Source organism: Schistocerca gregaria, unplaced genomic scaffold (assembly GCF_023897955.1).
Source record: "Schistocerca gregaria isolate iqSchGreg1 unplaced genomic scaffold, iqSchGreg1.2 ptg000261l, whole genome shotgun sequence".
NCBI lineage: Eukaryota > Metazoa > Arthropoda > Insecta > Orthoptera > Acrididae > Schistocerca > Schistocerca gregaria.
In genome coordinates this window covers 3,289,532-3,309,073 of record NW_026061765.1, presented here as the reverse complement: position 1 = coordinate 3,309,073, position 19,542 = coordinate 3,289,532, and the positions used below count along the sequence as shown (strand labels likewise).

Genomic DNA, 19,542 nt, shown 5'->3' with positions numbered 1-19,542 from the left:
GGCTGTTGTGAGACTTTTGTACACAGTTAGAGAAAGTGTGTTAAATGTGGCGCGGACGGAAACGCTAGGCTACGCTACAGGGCAATCTGCTCGCACAACGTTTAGTCGGCATTCATAATCGTTGGCGTAAACAACTCTCAATCAAATTACCACCTTCCAACCTAACTTAGATCTCGGGCTACACTACCAATCGGCCTGTCATCACAACCAAAAATTCATTGAGGGGGGTGGGGGGATTTCCTGTAGCTCTCTCTAATGTATCTCTAGGCAAAACTGCCAGTTTTGTCAGACTCAACAGCAAGATTTACCAATGGTAAACACTTTTGAGACGGCTCGTAATTTTAGAATAGTCCTCTTCGTCTTACTTGGCATAAATTGTTCGCTGGCGTCCCAGCAGCTAGCTCCCTCAGTGTCTGCTTCTGCCATCGCACCACGCTAGTCTGCTGTTGTCCTAGCAGACCGAACGCACCGCACATCCGATACCTTCGGAACCACTCACTGGCCAGTTAGCAACTGAGCGGAACACTGTTTACATCGTGAAAGGAAAACTATGCAAAGATGTACACTTAAATGGCACGACTGAGTAGCACACACACAGTAATATCTGAGGAATGTCCTTCGACACGCGCAGAACGAAAGTCTTCTCGCGAACGTACAGCGTCTCTGAAAAAAAATCTCGTGACTATATTCCGGCGTTACGGCCAGGTTCTCATACAAATGAGCAAAAAAGGGTACATTTGAAATTCTTTTTGAGACAATGAAAATACATTCGAAAGATCTGTTTGGGAATTACGAGTGATAATACTATGAGCTTAATTTTAGATTTTCAATAAAAAATGGCGCCCGTAATTATGATTTGATCAAGGGCCTGCGAGACTGGAGTACGCAGAGCGCGTGCAGTGTGGCATCTCATATGTTACCTGAATTCAAAAATGGGTAACATCAGTTGATACTACATTATTCATCTGAAATTGAAAATGGATAACATCAGTCGATAAAACATAAAATTTATGGGAGCGTATACCTAACCGCAATGAAACAACCTTAAATTTAACGATACAGTGCTAATTCGAACTTTGAGTTCGATTTTTGAGGGTTTGTTTCACTCCTTATGCCTACACAAAAATTAGTTAATATTAACAAATGTCATATTATAGCTATAAGTTCCTAAGAAAAGTGTTTACTTTTAGGGGTCAGAGGTAGATGTTAAGAGAACGAACCACTTTTAATTTATGCTGCATGCCGTTCTGAGAAAATAGTTACCCGAAAAAAATGTGTTCAAAGTTTAGGGAAAACATTTAGTTATATTATTACTTCGATTTGCATGAACTGAGTGTTACATATATATTTTTAATGTCGCTGAAAACGAATCTGAAGTCAGATTTTCAATATTCAAAACAGCTAATCCAATACGGAGGGCAACCGATTATGTTTTGACCAATTTTTACCAAAAATGTATTTTCGTTATTTACGTTTAGTCTGCAAGTCAAGGAGTATTTATCAACCCTTCCTCTACCTCTGTTTGTTCCTAGACAGCAACTTCCTGTTCTTCTTGGCAGGAAAAGCCGATCTGTCAAAGCTGGATATGCAGCACTCGGCAGCCTGCACTTGATATTCGTCCGTATTTTCGGTGAGTATGTTTGCATGCATTCTGCAGTATGAATCATTTTGAGCACGTGCGACACGGGACGAGTTATCATCTACATCTATATGGATACCCTGCAAAACACATTTAAGTGCCTGGCAAAGGGTTCATCGAATCACCTTCACAACTGATAATTAATTGAAACCCTCAGCTGCCGACAGGTGTTGTTGATATACTTCGATGGGGACAGCTGAAAAGTGTGCCCCTACTGGGACTCGAACCCAGAATCTCCTGCTTACAAGGCAGACGCTCAATCCATCTGAGCTATCGAGGGCACAAATGAACAGCACGACTGCAGGAATTTATCCCTCGCACGCTTCCCGTGAGACTCACATCCCCAACCGTCCACAATCTGCATACGTAATGTACTTAATAGGTATTTGTCCATCCACTCATTACTGGCTCACACTAAGGTGACGATTCCCGTAAGAGTTCCGGCAACCTGTGCGCATTCGCACAGACGAAGGTCAATGGCTGGGTAACGTTTAACCATAGATATGAAGATAGTAACTGCTCTCGGAAGAACAGGCGCCACTGACGACCTTGCAACTCTTCTAGAATACATGATAGACCGGCCGATGTGGCCGAGCGGTTGTAGGCGCTTCAGTCGGGAGCCACGCGACCGCTACGGTCGCAGGTTCAAATCCTGCCTCGAGCATGGGTGTGTGTGATGTCCTTAATTTAGTTAGGTTTAAGTCGTTCTAAGTTCTAGGAAACTGATGACCTCAGATGTTAAGTCCCAAAGTGCTCAGAGCCATTTGAACCATCAGTCCCTATGTTTACACACTACTTACAGTAACTTATGCTAAGGACAACACACACACAACCATGCCCGAGGGAGGACTCGAACCTCCAACAGGGGGAGCCGCGCGAACCGTGACAAGGCGTTGGACACATGGCGGGTACCCCGCGCGGCTCATGGCAGCCGTGACACTGCTTCAAACAATGGACTGTAGAAACTTTTGTAAAGCACGGATTAAAAAAAAAAAAACTTTCTGTTCCAAGAGTCTAGACAAGTACACCTTTAAAAAATGCAACTACAAAGAAATTGAATTTTCGAACGTTTTGAATGAGAACCTGTCCTTATGGAACACCGTTGATCAAATGTCACAGGGATTATATACTCAGGTTTCACATGTGGATTAACACTTTCTAATCAATATCCGGAATGAGCAGGGCTTAAAACTTTGAAGAGTTAAATTTCAAGGGCCGTTCTCTTGTATGCAAATAGTTTCACAGTAGAAATTTCTCTAGTTCTATTTATTAATTTATTTATTTATTTTTTGCTGTAGGTAAAGAAGGATAGCATTGTGAGGAGGGGGAAGGGGGGGGGAGGAATCTTGCATCTCCCACCTTGGAATTCTCAGTACAGAATTTTTATTCATTACGAGATTCTTAGCCACTTGCAGAAGTGATTTCGAGTGATTCTGCAAAACTTTTCCTTTAGCCAATCGTAGCAACTATAGGATTCCGTTCCTGCTGCATGACATGTCTCGGAACTTAAACTGACCAACTCATTTGCATAAAGAGCTAGCTTATCATCCGCTTCTTTACTTGCGTAGACCGTTCATGGTCTGCAAAGAATTTTTTTCTTTAATCGTTTTTTTATGTCTTTTATAAACTGCAACACTTTCTAAACTTTCAAAACTTAGCGCCGTTGAAGCATGGTCTTTTACTGAATGATCAAAAAGCAATGCTGACAGCTGGAGTCCAAGGTTTTTGTTAATCAAGCCGTTTGTATTCTTGTGGTGATATCTCCGTACAGTCTTTCATTCCCTAACGCATATTTCTTTATATCTAATTGAGAAGTGAAATACCGGTTTTCATAGATGCAGATTTAAAATATTTTAATATAACGCAATAAATATTTCATTAAAATTTTCATCCCCTTATGCTCGAAGTTCCAAAACCAGAAAAACACGTAGTTTTTAAAAATTGTAACATATTAGCCGAATACGAATTGTCAGATATATTTAGCAATCCTTTCATAATGAACCATTTTCTGAAACATCTCACACCCTTTAGGGGTTGGGTTTTCAAAAACAATTAAACACGTATTCTTCTATTTAGAGTCGAGGAGCCAAATTCAAATCTTCATCCATTTAATTCTAAAAATGCTTTCATAGTGAAATATTTCATAAAACATTACATCCCCTATTTGACTCTATTAGTGAGTTAAATTTCCAAGAGCAACGAAACTTATTTTTTTTACATCCAACCGAGATGTCAAATACCTATTTTCATAGATGTAGCTATAAAAATGCTTCAGTAGTTCTTTAATAATGATTTATTTTCAAAAAACCTTCACTAATTATTTTATCCCCCAATGGAAGAATTTCGGAAAATGCTAAAAACCTGTTTCTTTTTTGTATCTGACTGAGACACCAAATGTCAATTTTCGTAGTTTTGTAGTTATAGCTTCAATAGGGACATAGGGACATATTTAAAAAAAAAAAGACTTTCAACCCATGTTTCACCCCCATAGGAGTGAAATTTCGAACAATCTCTTCTTAAATGATGCTTTCAGCGTAAGATTTACACCTTCATCAAATTTCAAGTCCGTATACTTTGCAGGTTGGGCTGGAAGGCTATGGGTCAGTGAAACCTGTGCCCCTATTGCACCTTCTTGGAGGTTGTAGTTCCAAAAACAGTGAAACACGTAGTTTTCAATAACACAATATTCATAGATTTCGCTTTAAAAACTCTTTCGCACTGAAATACTTTCATAAAACATTACATCCTATATTCCACCCTCTTAATCGTTCAATGTATCAAAAACAGGTTTTCATATATTTCATGAAACATTTCATCCTCTGTGATATGGGGTATGGTAGTGACACACCAAAATCACAATAGTAATCCGTTGTAGTTGCTACATATTTTATTACAATCAAAAGCATTATAAAATCACAAGGCCAGATCAGTTGGACAAATAATAAATAAATTTCGTTAAGTGGAACGAGACCCGTAAAACTTGAAATTTGAATATGACTAGGTATATATACTTAGGTAAAGCTTTACTTAAATAGCACAAATGTCCATAAAATTCATAGCAGAACTCTCACTACTTGCAATCAGGGGAGAAACAGATTAAGCGTAAGAATACAGATATTTAACGTTCGGCTTGCCAACTTTCCTAAACAAAACTGTATAAAAATGACTAAAACAATTAAGGGGGTCCGTTAATTTTGACTAAACGGACCTTCAAATTTACTTACTCAGTTGATTAATCAACAATATTCTTAGAATGATTACAACTAGAACATGACTATATGACAATACCCTTAAAATAAGGTTGCTTCAATATTTCGTGTGAATTGGCGATAGACGCGAGCAGACCAAGGATTCAAATCAATACAAGAGATCCACGAGGCAGAGAATGACATAGAAATATACTCAACATGGCAATGCAATTGAACTTTGGATGCTATAGTTCAGCACCGGAAAGATGGAATCACGCAAAAGTGACAACATAACCCAAGATGTAAAGGAGAGGACATGGCCTCAAATATCTCTCTGCCGCCGTGGTGCTCTGCTCCCAGTATGCTAGCGTCGACCGCTGCCAGTTATCTCTAACACAACACACATCAAGAGCAGACAATTTTCTGAGACATAAACTACACAACCCTATCTGGAGAACAGGTGAGCAATACAACTGGACTGAAACCAATGAGCCTCCGTGAGTTACTTGGCCAGTGCCAGCCCTTAAACTTTGATTAATAAGATCGCTAAAAATCATACCGAAGTTAAGATGACGAGACTTATCTCCAGGTTCGCCATATTAGTGGCAGAGACAATGAATTGGCGACGCTCTTATCCGTATGTTCGCGGCAGAGTCTGGGGAAGGCAAGGGCCACGTGGAGCCGGATCTGGGGGTCAATTTCCTTCTCTCCGAGACACCCGGCTTCTTCTGCGACTTAGCCGGCAAACAGGCCGAGGACCCCAGGTGGGGACCGATTCGGCAGCAGTTGGCGGATGGCGTGGTCTTCGGGGGGTGGGGTGGGGGGGGGTGTCTTGTGTAAAGGGGAAGACAACCGTGGTGAAGGGAAGGTCTGTATTCCACAGGAACGAGTTAGCATGGCACTCAGATATTTCCACGATTCGGCGGTAGGGGATCATTTGGGGTTCTACAAGACCTTGAACAGAGTTCGGGAACACATGTTTTGGCCCAACCTATATGGCGATGGCATGCGATTTGTTGGCAACTGTGTCCAGTGTAAGCGCGGTAAGCCCGATGTTGGGCCGCACAGAGAACTACTACAGTCGGTTAGCGAGCAGTGTCCTCTGGACCGCGACTCAAAGATCGAAACATCGATCGACGGAAACTGGCGCCAGAAACGCACCAGCTCACTCTATTTCATCCCCTTAGGGGTTGAACTTCCAAAAACACGAAAATACGTATTTTCTTATTTGTAACCTTGAAGTCAAATACCAATTTTCGTAGATATAGCCTTAAAAATACTTCCATAGTCCTTCCATAATTTTTTATCTCAAGATAAAATGTTCACCTACTATTTCACCTCATAGAGGTTAAATTCCCAATAATACTGGAACACATATTTCTTTATTTCTGACCTAGAAACCAGATACAAATTTTCGTCTGCCTAGCTTCAAAATTACCTTAATAGCTACATGTTTCAAAAATCCTTTCATTTCCTGTGTATCCCCCTTAGAGGTGGAATTTCGAAATATGCAGTATAAGCGGTATAAGATCAACAACCTTTCCAAATCTCAAGGTTTATTTTCCTTGGCGGTCTGGACTGTGTGAATTTCATAGTAATGGCCTCCACACACACACACACACACACGCACACACACACACACACACACACACACACACACACACACACACACACACACACCACTAACAATGCCACCACCACCTCCTGGGGAAATTTCTGCAGACGCCCTTGTTCCACTGCAGTCATATTTTGCCGACGACCTACATTTAGCAGCGTGGGAGGGATAGTGTCGTGCAACAGACAGTATACTCAGTAGACAACGAACTGTTCGTTGTGAAATCAGGGACATAGGAACCGAGACTGACACAGAAGGTGCTGAAGGTGAAGCACACTAGACTCGTGTCTACCACGGCTTCAAATAGTATCGATTTACTATGAACGGAAGTTCCGAAAAGTGAGCAAGTAGTTTTACAGTAAATTCAGTACCGATGGTGAGGATATACAACGAAAAACATTTCTATAATATTTCAGAAATAATGAAACATTCCACTCAAGTCGCGCGGCAGAAAACGCAATGGATATGCTTGCACTTAAGACGGAAGGCCCCACGTGCTTACGCAGGCTTACGACAGATCGCAAAATTCGGCAGTAGGCGTAAGGCAACCTCGTGTGCTGCCATCTGTTATTGATGCCAGGCATCAAGGTCTCAGTAGTTCGACCATCCACTGGAGAGTAGTTGCTTTATAAGTACTCCGTCTTCAGGCCACGAGTGACCTACTGGGACAGCACCATCCGACCGCCGTGTCATCATCCGTGGAGGATGTGAACAGGAGGGGCGGGGATCAGCACACTGTTCTCCCGGTCGTTATGATGGTTTTCTTTGACCGGAGCCGCTACTATTGGGTCGAGTAGCTCCTCGATTGGCATCATGAGGCGGCCTGGATGATCACCCATCCAAGTGCCTTCAACGCCCGCCAACGCACTTAACTTCGGTGATCTCACGTGAACCGATGCAACCTCCGCGGCAAGTCCGTTGCTGCAGATATTTTAGAGTAGTTGTTACGTTTCATAATTATCTAGTTTACGGGGAAAATGTAAAAAAGGCGATTGTCACCGAAGCTACAACTAATCTGAATTTCTGGTTAGTTATCAAGTGGTCTTATGTGCAAGCCTGATTTTTTCATCCTTTGCGGTGGGAATGATTCAAACCCGTCATGTTCTTCTTATGAGGTGTTCTATTTATTTTGCACACAATGATCGTTTGTAGTTGTGTTGAGTTACCACCTTGATAAATTTTTGGATGGCGCACGTATCATAACTGAGATCTGCGCTTGCGCTTAATGGCTGAAGGTCAATTAGCGTAATGAGTAGTAGCGAATGTTATAGTAACATGTTTGTAAATTATTTCAGGTAATTTACCTTAGTAGTGTAATATTATCAGTATACCAGTACAGTATGTGGGCCAATTACGTTAGTCATGGAATACATCCGTATAAGACTATGTCACCTCGATGTCCCGGAATTTGCTTCAATTTTGGAATCCACGAAAGAACTGGAAATTTTCCTTTACACAGCTTTCCATATAATTTCTATTACAGTGATTCAGTCTTGTCTGTCACTCGACTTTTCTGACTGTGAAATAAATTCTATCGCTCATGTGCTTATTACCTCTTCGTGTTTCCATTTGCCGATATTGCGCATAAACACATACATATCTCAACGTTGCTATGTACATTGATGGAACGACACACTTTTCTGTGGCGACACTGCAGTTTAGAGATAGAAAAACCGATCAGTTAAAACGACATGGGTATTTTAGTTCTGAATAACCGATGTCTTTCGGTATTTGTTTGCTCTCGGTTATAACAAGTATCTTTTTATATTTTCCTAATAACCACGTAAAAACAGATATACCAATTAGCCACAGTTGTCGTAGTGAAATTTTTAGTTTTCAAATAAACCTTTTTTAAAAAAGACGAGTAATTTTTATTCGTAAGATTTCCATAGCTCTTAAATACTGCGTTATTACAGAAAAAATGGGAAAAGTGATGTATGCCACTTTAATAACACTGCTGATAGAAACGAGCAACAAGTGAATTGGTCCAACATTGCCGAGACAATACTGTGCCTGTTATACAAGCAGTGCGCGAGAATGGACGCAGTTTCTCGCTGTTGTCGAACGTCAGTTGTAACACAGAATGGCACCATCTGGAAGCCTGGAAGTATTTTACGATATGCAGTACGAGTGAAGCACAATGGTCGATTTGGTCGACTTGCGACATCATACAAGGAAAAAAGTTAAAATTTTACAAATCATTCATAGTTCGGGATAAAAATAGAAAGTGCCTGATCTGCTGCCTGTGTCTACGTTATCTGCTTTTAGCCGTTAACAGAGAAATTAAAACGAAAAAGAGAGTTCTCCTGCCGCAGTTTTCACTCTTTATCGCTGGATTATACGTAATGCCCGCATAGTGCTGTGATAACCGATTTAAATATAATTTTTGAGCAGAGTTCTAAAAACTAAAATCAGTAGGATAATACTGGCAGTTTTCTGTGGTATAGAAGTACTCGCTATATTTTGAGAGAAACAGCGAACAGCGGACAAAGTTTTATTGGACTATTTAATTTAAAGAAATTAGAATTATATTAATACCGTCAGTTGCTCACGGGCGTTGATAAATATCAACGTGGACAAGTGAAAATGTGTGCCACGACCGGGACTCGAACCCGGGATCTCTTGCTAAAATGACAGACGCTCTATGCATCTAGGCCACCGAGGGCACAGTGTATGGTTCGACTGCAGGGACTATCTCGCGCACGCCTCCTGCGAGACTCACATTCTTACCTTGAATGTCCATACACTACAGTCGTAGAGTCCCACTCCAACACACTCATTCCTCGTGGAAGACATATCCATATCCATATAAGTATATGGTTCTGGCAATACCAGCCATGACCTTCTTCTGTGAAGATGCACAAGTATTCCCCGAACTGTTACGCGACTTGGTAAGAATGTGTTCCACGAGTAATGAATGTGTTGGTGTGGGACACTACGAATGTAGTGCGTGGACATGGAAGGTGAGAATGTGAGTCTCGCGGGAAGCGTGCGCGAGATAGTACCTGCAGTCACACTATCGTCTGTGCCCTCGGTGGCTCAGATGGGCAGAGAGCCTGCCATGTAAGCAGGAGATCCCAGGTTCGAGTCCCAGACAGGCACACATTGTCACCTGTCCCCGTTGATATATATCGACACCCGTGAGCAGCTGACGGTATTAATATAATTCTAATTTCGTTCTGGACGGCTGCAGGTCATCATAAATGTATTTGACGTTTTGATTCCATTTATCAAGAAACTGAGAAAGTAAAAATTTTTATCTTTGTTTGATTTCTACGTTTACAAGAGGAAATAATGTAAATAAAATACTGAAAATCGGTTATTACAAGAACTGGTATTGTGACGGGCTTTAACAATTAGGTTAAAGTGAGGCTGGGAAACTGATAAGAGCCGAAAATCAGTTGTTTGAGCGACAACCGACATTCCCACTGCTGTTGTGAGTGGTAAGATTGACGCGCAAGGACATCTAGAACAGTTTCTCAGAAAGGTTACTGCAACTCTGATGTTCTCAAAATGAACGGGCCAGCCATTGGCGTCCGCGAGGGGGAAGGGGAGGGGGAGGGGAGGAGGTCGGGAGGGGAGGATAGGCAAAAGGGCACTTTCACCCATCGCCCCCAACCCTCCCTGGAATCTGGAGTAAAGAGTTTTTATTCGTTACAGTATACTCATACTCTTCCAGATAAGAATTCTCCACAATACTGCTAAACCTTAGCTTTGACCAGTTGTAGCGCTTATAGAGTTAGGGTCTTGTAGCTTGATGCACCTCGTAACTGACCAGCTGATTTGTACACAGAGTGCCAGTTTCAGAATCATGCACTCCAGCCCCGACGCGCCTTCCCCCCTCCCCACCACTGGAAATATTTCTGCAGACTCCAGTCTGCCACTGTGCATATATTTTGATAACATCCTGGTTTTAATAGCATCGAAGGAACAGCATTGTGGAGTAAAGGGTAGACCTAGCACAGACCACACCATTCACAATGAAACGCATCACTTAGTAGATGGTGAAGTACTTTGAAGCTAGCCAGATAGAAACAGAACCTCCTGGCACTGTATCTAACCCAAATTCTAATCTTACACTAATCTCTTGTATGTACCTACCACGCCCTCAAAGAGCCAACGATTTACTATAATCAAAAGTTCCGAAAAATGAGGAAGAAATTGACCCACACTTTTCTCCGTTGTTCATTATTTCGATTACCCCATAAAGGGAATGGACTTGTAGCCACAGGTTACACAAGCGATAAATGGTTTAAAATACATAAAAAGAGATGACAATAGGAAACGATTTTTAAAAACACAATGATGCGGCTTTTACGATTTTTACAGGAAAAAAAAATGGATGACAAAATAAAGGTTTTTGAAAAATATGTTGGTGGACAATATTGGGGATTTTTTATCTTTATAGATGACTAGCGGAAAAGCTTGGTGTTGACCAGGCATTTATTTACAGCTGTGCGTCCACGTCCGTACTATGCAGCGTCTGGCCTTGTCCTGAGTTTTTATGACGTATCTCCTGAAATATGTGTCGTACAATGATATAATTTTGTAGGTGCATTCAGCGTCATATGCGGATACTGTCTGCAAAATTTATTGCGAATATAGTAGCAAAGAAGTAACAAATTTAAATGTCACGAATGTTGTGATCCCCACACACTTGGGTGCAACCAATGTACACAGGATGCTTGGCTCGATCATTATGGCTACCATCACCGCTGGTCGAAATTGGACCAGCTGTGTCGACGTAGTGAAAATATAAATGTGCATAACATGGTAAACGTCCATTCTTTCCAGCCATCAGACCTGATCTACGATCAAAAATATCATGTAAAAGTGGTAGGGGCAACGGCCTTGCCGCAGTGGATACACCGGTTCCCGTCAGATCACTGAAGTTTAGCACTTTCGGGCGTGGTCGGCACTTGGATGGGTGACCATCCGGGCCGCTATGCGCTGTTTCCATTTTTCGGGTTGCACTCAGCCTTGCGATGCCAATTGAGGAACTACTCGACCGAATAGTAGCGGCTCCAGTCAAAGGAAACTACCACAACGAGTGGGAGAGCCAGCTCCTCCTCCACCCTCAGTGAGAATGACGTGGCGGTCGGATGGTCCTGATTGGCCACTTGTGGCCTGAACACGGAGTGCTTTCTTAAAGGAGTGCTCCCTACATAAAACTGACAGTCTTGACTCAGGGACTGTCCACGGTAAATGCTGCATTGGACCTACGAATACTATTAAAATAACGGTTTGAGTTCTCTTTAGTTGTCCAATCATCTCAAGTGAGTCCTTATTGAAGTAAGCTGAAAAATAGATTTTATGTTAATGGCGGATAAATTTTATGTTAATGGCGGCAAATTAACTTTACCCTAATGACACACAAGGTCAATGCCGTTCTATCACGTAAAGTATTCTCAGATCGAAATGTTTTGCATTACTAAATCTCCAATGTAGATCCATCATACCGCAATTATAATTCTCAAAATAATTTGGAGCTACGTTCAATGAATATTTAAATGCATCTTTCAAAACAATACCAGAATTCTCATTAGATCATCATTATCAGTGCCTAGAGTATTCCTATTATTTCGTCTACCAAAAACCGCGTCTCACTATGGCTTTTTCAGTACGCTGTTTTGTTTTCCACTGCTGACAATAGAAACGATCTGGCAGATGTGACATTGTAGATGTCCAGTTTGCGTGTCTTAATGCAAATAAACCGTCTGGAACATTTACCCTTGAACCTCCCTAGAATGGGATTTCATGGAACGTTATTACTTTCCTGTGTCCATTTCTATCACACCAGCTGATCGCCACGACTGGGGAGAGTGAGGAGGGGGTGGGGTGAAAGTTGGCAGCACTTTGAGTGGCAGAAACCTCACGTTTCCGTCATTTGTTTTCATAATGACGTAGTGCCAATTCGTCACATTGGACGCTTTTCTCTCGGAAACGTTTACATTCATCGTCTGGATATCAATGTCGCCTTCTGAGGTATGCAGTCGCACCACTCTGTACGAAATAGGTTCTAAGCTGATGCAGTCGACAAGTAACGTCGAAATATATCGTCACCTCGAAATATATCGACACCTCGAAATAAATCCACACCCAGAAATAAATCGCCAACCCGAAATAAATCGCAACCTCGAAATAAATCGACACCATGAAAAAAATCGAAACTTCGAAATAAATCGACACCTCCAAAAACAGCTACATCGAAATGATTCGATATCCCGAAATATATCGACATCTAGACGCATTTCAGCTTACCATATAGATCGATATCTCGAATCTCACGGACCTCTCGAGATAAATCGAGGTATAGAAATATATCGATATCTAGAAAAATATTGGTACCTAGTAATATAAAGATATCTCTAAAAATACAATATCTAGAAATTTATGGATTACTTGAGATATAGAGGTTTCTTGAAATATATCGATATCTCGAAAGGAATCGATATCTGAAGTACACCGATACATGGAAATATATCGATAAATCGAAATAAACAGACAACCTGATTTGTTTCGGTATATAAAACTAAATCGATATCTCGACATAAACGGATACTTCGAAATCAATTGATACCTCGAAATAAATGGATGCCTCAATATAGATAGATATCTCGAAATAAATCGACGTCTCGATATAATGAGTGCTTCGACATAAGTCGATATATCGAAATTAATCGATAATGGGAAAGAATGGACGTCTTGAAAAAAATCTGTACCCCTAAGAAAACGATTCTCGAAATAAATAGGTATATCGAAATATATCGCTATCTCGATAAATACCGATATCTAGTGGTCGGATATATGTTTCAAGTTGACTTGACATATCAGTATAGTTCGATATACATCAAAATACTTTGGATTTTCAATATACCGATAGATTTCTAGACCTCGGGGAAAAAATCGCCGATCCGACCTCAGTGCAAAAACGCAGACCTAGGGAAAAAACGCCGACCTCGGGGAAAAACGCAGACCTCGAGGGAAAAACGTCGACCTCGGGGTAAAACGCCGACCTCGTGGGAAAACGCCGACCTTCGGAAAACTGCCGACCTCAGGAAAAATCCAGTTCCATTAATTTACACAGACACTAATGTATGTCACCATTAGGTTCTCAAAATACAACCAAATTCCTGGTATTTATCACCTCACACAAAAAGTGGTCGTGACAGAAAAGTCTCGTTCTTTAGAAAGTTTAGAATGAGATGTTCTAAATATTGCAGTTTATCCATTTACAATAATCTACAAGCACTGCACAATGAGAAGAGACTGTCAACCACAGCACTTTGAAATAGTGGACAGCCAGGAAGACAGAGGTTGCATTGCTGTTTCTAATCCTCTGGTGCTTGAGATTTAGAATCCAGGATTGCCTCGAATGAGAACAGCAATAATGGATGTCCTGCACCAGTGTAGAACTTACTCTGGAACTCCACAGAAAATCACAAGGCACAATTATATCACATCATTCTCAGCAAACTACAGAAGCCTCTAATGGACGTAACAACGTTGTCACCTCCTTCACCAGTGAAAGATCTTAGTAGCTATTGAGTCAAGAGTAGGTGGCCAATTAATAATTTGTTGTTCAAAGCTAACTTCAGTGTATATGGGAATACTCAGTGGACATCTTTAACCATCATATTTTACTGTCTAAGATATGTCAACTTCCCAGACTATAAGTATAAGCAGAGCTTGGTCTTTCCCAATCCGAGATTGTTTAGAATGGGTATCAAGGGAATCAGATCCACTGGGCATTTAGAGCAACCTGCTTTAAACAATATGAGCAGGCAGTAGACACAGACACAGAATTTGGAATTTCTCTGTGAAGTGGTTACCTTCATCGTCTGAAAACTTTTGTTGTGTGCTGCGCTATGTGGAGGTACTAATAGCAACACAGTAAAACACAGAAGAAGCTTATAAGTTGATGTAATCAGCCAGTAAGAAGCAGTAAACTTTAAGTTTTAGTAATCGATTATTGACTTATTATCCGGCTTTGGTGCCTTGACATTACCGACGACCTTAAGATTTTGCATGAAGAGAGGCCTAAAAGCCACGTTACACGAGAGAATGTGAAAAGTGTTCATATGTAGTAAAAACCTAAGAAATAAGCCCGTTTTCGTCATTTGCTATCAAATCGACGTATTGCCAGAGCGTTACATTGGCAGCTTTTCTCTCTGAAACGGTTACATTTATCGTCTGCAAACTTATGTCGCGTGCTAAGGAATGCAGAGACACTAAAAACAACACAGTAGAACATAGAGGAAGCTTCTAGGTTGATGTAATTAGCCCGTAGGAAACAGTACAATTCAGGTTTTAGTTATCGATTAGTTGGGAGCTCCAATGTTAGGCGCGTAATGGGGCCCCTTAGGGATACGGCGGCTAAGGAGGGGAAGAAATCCAGTGTGCACTTCGTGTGCATTCCGGGAGGAGTCATTCCTGATGTGGAAAGGGTCCTTCCGGATGCCATGAAGAGCACAGGGTGCAGCCAGCTGCAGGTGGTGGCACATGTCGGCACTAATGACGCGTGTCGCTTTGGATCTGAGGAAATTCTCTCTGGATTCCAGCGGCTATCTGATTTGGTGAAGGCTGCCGGTCTTTCTTAGGAGATGAAGGCAGAGCTGACCATCTGCAGCATCGTTGAGAAAACCGACTGCGGACCTTTGGTGCAGAGCCGGATGGAGGGTCTGAATCAGAGGCTCAGACGGTTTTGCAACCTTATTGGCTGCAGATTCATTGACTTGCGCCATAGGCTGGTGGGGTTTCGGGTTCCGCTGAATAGGTCAGGAGTTCACTACACTCAGCTGGCGGCTACACGGGTAGCGGAGGCTGTGTGGCGTGGACTGGGCGGTTTTTTAGGTTAGAAGGCCTCGGGAAAGTGCGGGATGGGCTGCAATGTCAAAGGGTGCTTGGCAATTACAGGACGTGCTTGGATCAAGGAACAGTCGGAATTATAGTTGTAAATTGTTGTAGTTGCGCTGGAAAAGTCCCTGAGCTTCAAGCGCTAATAGAAAGCACAGAAGCTGATATCGTTATAGGTACAGAAAGCTGGCTAAAGCCTGAAATAAGTTCTGCAGAAATTTTTACGAAGTCTCAGACGGTGTTCAGGAAAGATAGATTAGGCAGAATTGGTGGTGGAGTGTTTGTGTCTGTCAGTAGTGGTTTATCTTGTAGTGAAGTCGAAGTAGATACTCCGTGTGAATTGGTGTGGGTGGAGGTTATACTTAAAAGCCGAATTAAGTTAATAATTAGCTCCTTCTACCGACCCCCAGACTCCGATGATACAGTTGCGGAACAGTTCAGAGAAAGTTTGAGTCTCGTAACAAATAAATACCCAACTCATACGGTTATAGTTGGTGGGGATTTCAACCTACCCTCGGTATGTTGGCAAAAATACTTGTTCAAAACCGGTGGTAGGCAGAAAACGTCTTCCGAGATTGTCCTAAATGCATTCTCCGAAAATTATTTCGAGCAGTTAGTCCACGAACCCACGCGAATTGTAAATGGTTGCGAAAACACACTTGACCTCTTGACCACAAACAATCCAGAGCTGATAGAGAGCATCATGACTGATACAGGGATTAGTGATCACAAGGTCATTGTAGCTAGGCTCAATACCATTTCTTCCAAATCCATCAGAAACAAACGCAAAATAATTTTATTTAAAAAAGCGGATAAAGTGCCACTAGAAGCCTTCCTAAAAGACAATTTCCATTCCTTCCGAACTGACTATGCGAATGTAGACGAGATGTGGCTCAAATTCAAAGACATAGTAGCAACAGCAATTGAGATATTCATACCTCATAAATTGGTAAGAGATGGAACGGATCCCCCGTGGTACACAAAAAAAGTCCGAACGCTGTTGCAGAGGCAACGGAAAAAACATGCGAAGTTCAGAAGAACGCGAAATCCCGAAGATGGGCTAAAATTTACAGACGCGCGAATTTGGCACGTACTTCGATGCGAGATGCCTTTAATAGGTTCCACAACGAAACATCGTCTCGAAATTTGGTAGAAAATCCGAAGAAATTCTGGTTGTATGTAAAGTAGACAAGCGGCAAGACGCAGTCAATACCTTCGCTGCGCAGTGCCGATGGTACTGTTATCGACGACTGTGCTGCTAAAGCGGAGTTATTGAACGCAGTTTTCCGAAATTCCTTCACCAGGGAAGACGAATGGAATATTCCAGAATTTGAAACACGAACATCTGCTAGCATGAGTTTCTTAGAAGTAGATACCTTAGGGGTTGCGAAGCAACTCAAATCGCTTGATACGGGCAAGTCTTCAGGTCCAGATTGTATACCGATTAGGTTCCTTTCAGATTACGCTGATACTATAGCTCCCTACTTAGCACTAATATACAACCGCTCGCTCACCGATAGATCTATACCTACAGATTGGAAAATTGCGCAGGTCGCACCAGTGTTCAAGAAGGGTAGTAGGAGTAATCCATTTAACTACAGACCTATATCATTGACGTCGGTTTGCAGTAGGGTTTTGGAGCATATACTGTATTCAAACATTATGAATCACCTCGAAGGGAACGATCTATTGACACGTAATCAGCATGGCTTCAGAAGACATCGCTCTTGTGCAACGCAGCTAGCTCTTTATTCGCACGAAGTAATGGCCGCTATCGACAGGGGATCTCAAGTTGATTCCGTATTTCTAGATTTCCGGAAAGCTTTTGACACCGTTCCCCACAAGCGACTTCTAATCAAGCTGCGGAGCTATGGGGTATCGTGTCAGTTGTGCGACTGGATTCGTGATTTCCTGTCAGGAAGGTCGCAGTTCGTAGTAATAGATGGCAAATCATCGAGTAAAACTAAAGTGATATCAGGTGTTCCCCAGGGAAGCGTCCTGGGACCTCTACTGTTCCTGATCTATATAAATGACCTGGGTGACAATCTGAGCAGTTCTCTTAGACTGTTCGCAGATGATGCTGTAATTTAACGTCTAGTAAGGTCATCCGAAGACCAGTATCAGCTGCAAAGCGATTTAGAAAAGATTGCTGTATGGTTTGTCAGGTGGCAGCTGACGCTAAATAACGGAAAGTGTGAGATGATCCACATGAGATCCAAAAGAAATCCGTTGGAATTCGATTACTCGATAAATAGTACAATTCTCAAGGCTGTCAATTCAACTAAGTACCTGGGTGTTAAAATTACGAACAACTTCAGTTGGAAGGACCACATAGATAATATTGTCGGGAGGGCCAGCCAAAGGTTGCGTTTCATTGGCAGGACACTTAGAAGATGCAAGAAGTCCACTAAAGAGACAGTTTACACTACACTCGTTCGTCCTCTGTTAGAATATTGCTGCGCGGTGTGGGATCCTTACCAGGTGGGATTGACGGAGGACATCGAAAGGGTGCAAAAACGGGCAGCTCGTTTTGTATTATCGCGTTATAGGGGAGAGAGTGTGGCAGATATGATACACGAGTTGGGATGGAAGTCATTACAGCATAGACGTTTTTCGTCATGGCGAGACCTTTTTACGAAATTTCAGTCACCAACTTTCTCTTCCGAATGCGAAAATATTTTGTTGAGCCCAACCTACATAGGTAGGAATGATCATCAAAATAAAATAAGAGAAATCAGAGCTCGAACAGAAAGGTTTAGCTGTTCGTTTTTCCCGCTCGCTGTTCGGGAGTGGAACAGTAGGAGATAGTATGATTGTGGTTCGATGAACCCTCTGAAAAGCACTTAAATGTGAATTGCAGAGTAGTCACGTAGATGTAGATGTAGATGATTTATTAGCCGGCTTTGGTGCCAGTGAAATAACCGACTACCTTAAGATTTGGCATTAAACAAGGTCTGGCAGCCACGTTACACGAGAGAATGTGAAAAGTGTTCATATGTACTAAAAACCAAGGAAATCCGCCCGTTTTCACATCTGCTTTCGAATCCACGTAATGCCAGATCGTCACATTGGCCGTTTCCTCTCTGAAACGGTTACATTTATTGTTTGCATAGCTATGTAGCGTGCTGCGGTTTGCGGAGACACTAAAAGCACCATAGTAAAACACTGAAGAAGCTTTTAATTTGGTGTAATAGCCAGTAAGAAGCAGTACAATTCAAGTTTTAGTTATCGATTATTGAATTTTTAGCCGGCTTTGGTGCCTTGGACATGAGCTAGGACCTTAAGATTTGGCATGAAGGGAGGTCTGGCAGCCACGTTGCACGGGAGAAAGTGAGAAGTCTTTATGTGCAGTAAATACCTAAGAAATCCGCCCGTTTTCGTCATCTGCTTTCGAATCGACGTAATGCCAGATCGTCACATTGGCCGTTTTCCCTCTGAAACGGTTACATTTATCGTGTGCAAACTTATGTCGCGTGCTGCGGTATGCGGAGACACTAAAAGCACCATAGTAGAACACAGAAGAAGCTTCTAAGTTGATGTAATAGCCAGTAAGCAACTGTACAATTGAAGTATTAGTTATCGATTAGTGAATTTTTAGAAGGCTTTAGTGCATTCGACATGAGCTAGGACCTTACGATTTTGTATGAAGGGAGGTCTATGAGCCATATCGCACGGGAGAATGTGAAAAGTGTTCACATCTAGCAAAAACCTGAGAAATCCGCCCGTTATCGTCATTTGCTATCGAATCGAATTAATGCCAGATCGTCACATTTTCCGCTCTTCTTTCTGAAACGGTTACATTTATCGTGTGCCATGCTATGTCGCTTGCTGCGGTAGTCGGAGACACTAAAAGCACCATAGTAGAACAGAGAAGAAGCTTCTAAGTTGATCTAATAGCCAGTAAGCAGCTGTACAATTCAAGTATTAGTTACCGAGTATTGACTTTTTAGATGGCTTTAATGCATTGGACATGAGCTAGGACCTTACGTTTTAGTAAGAACGGAGATCTAGCAGCCACGTTGCACGGGAGAACGTGAAAAGTGTTCACATCTAGTAAAAACCTGAGAAATCCGCTCGTTTTCGTCATTTGCTGTCCAATCGACTTAATTACAGATCGTCACAGTGGCCGCTCTACTCTCTGAAACGATTACATTTATCGTGTGCAAAGCTATGTCGCGTGCTGCAGTATGCGGAGACACTAAAAGCACCATAGTAGAACAGAGAAGAAGCTTCTAAGTTGATGT

At 42.0% G+C, this 19,542-nt stretch overlaps 1 non-coding gene across 1 annotated transcript; it reads right to left on the bottom strand.

Annotated features, from left to right (window-relative positions):
- Nucleotides 1-1,845: 1,845 nt before the first annotated feature.
- On the bottom strand, nucleotides 1,846-1,920 carry Trnat-ugu (transfer RNA threonine (anticodon UGU)). Its single transcript has one exon. It is a non-coding gene; the product is annotated as a tRNA-Thr (tRNA).
- Nucleotides 1,921-19,542: the final 17,622 nt, after the last annotated feature.